Source organism: Nannospalax galili, unplaced genomic scaffold, assembly GCF_000622305.1.
Source record: "Nannospalax galili isolate Female #2095 unplaced genomic scaffold, S.galili_v1.0 scaffold1249, whole genome shotgun sequence".
NCBI classification, from domain to species: Eukaryota; Metazoa; Chordata; class Mammalia; order Rodentia; family Spalacidae; genus Nannospalax; species Nannospalax galili.
Genome location: NW_008358860.1, coordinates 154,750 through 155,937, shown reverse-complemented (window position 1 = coordinate 155,937; position 1,188 = coordinate 154,750).

The window sequence follows — 1,188 nt, the reverse complement described above, 5'->3', positions numbered from 1 at the left end:
AGGGGAGGGGAAGGGAAGGGAGGAGAGGGGAGGAGAAAGACAAAAGTCCTCAACAATATCGCCTGATTTTGTGGTGTCTTTCAAATATTTTTATTTGATTTTATTTTTTATGCATATGTATATAAGCACAAACAAGTCATGTAATTCCCATGGAGGCCAGAAGAGTGTGTTGGATCCTGTTGGACTGGAGATACGAAAGGCTATCAGTCTCCAAGTGGGTGCTGGGAACTGAACCTGGATCCTCTGCCAGAGCAGTCAGTGCTCTTAACAGATGAGGCATCTCTCCAGTTATGTGATATTGTTATCTTTAATTTTTAAATGAAGAAACATAAGATTGGAAAATCTGTCTATCCTAAGCAAATAGAACATGCAGAGGCCTTGGTGCACAAGGTTCTGAAAAGACTACTTCATACACTGGCAATAAAAACTTTGCCTGTCCATTAAATGAACCTGGATGACTTTCAGTTGAATACCTGTGTATTAACTTCCTCAAAGCAAACCACCTCCGGAGATAGCCAAATAAGAATTCTATCAATTGAGGGTATAATTTTTATTCTCTGAACAAATTGGAAGTTTCAAAAGCTATGGAGTAATTAGCAACATTTCCAAAAGCAAATTCTGCTGTTAATCATGTTGAAAATAAGCTTCACTATGAACTGTAAGTCAGGAAAAGTATAAATCACATCAATGGCTGAGGTTTGCAATCTCATGACCTAAAGTTATAATACCAAGTTTCTGGACAGGAAGTTTAGCTCTTACTGCTTTTGCATGTTGTGACCAGTGTTAAGGAGGAAAGCAGCACTGATGAAGACAAAGCACAAGTTCAATGCTAGTTTTATGGAAAGCACTATTATCCCAAAACAGAAATTACTCCAATCGTGCACCGTATGACCTTACCACGAGCTGTAATCTTCTAATGCTCATGTTGAAGTTAAAGCTGAATTCTCATTTACTAGCATGCAAATAAAGACATATTCTCTTTCACTATTTTGCAAGGTTTTGCCTTATCTATGCAATTTGAATTCATGAATTTTTATGTCAGCTAGTGCACCACCTTGGAGTGAAAGAATCAAGGATCAAAAAAAGTATTCCAAGAAAATGGTCCTAAGAAAGAATCACTCCAATGACTGATTCATCAATATTCATCAATGATTCATCCTAATATCTGACAATATAGATATAAAACTA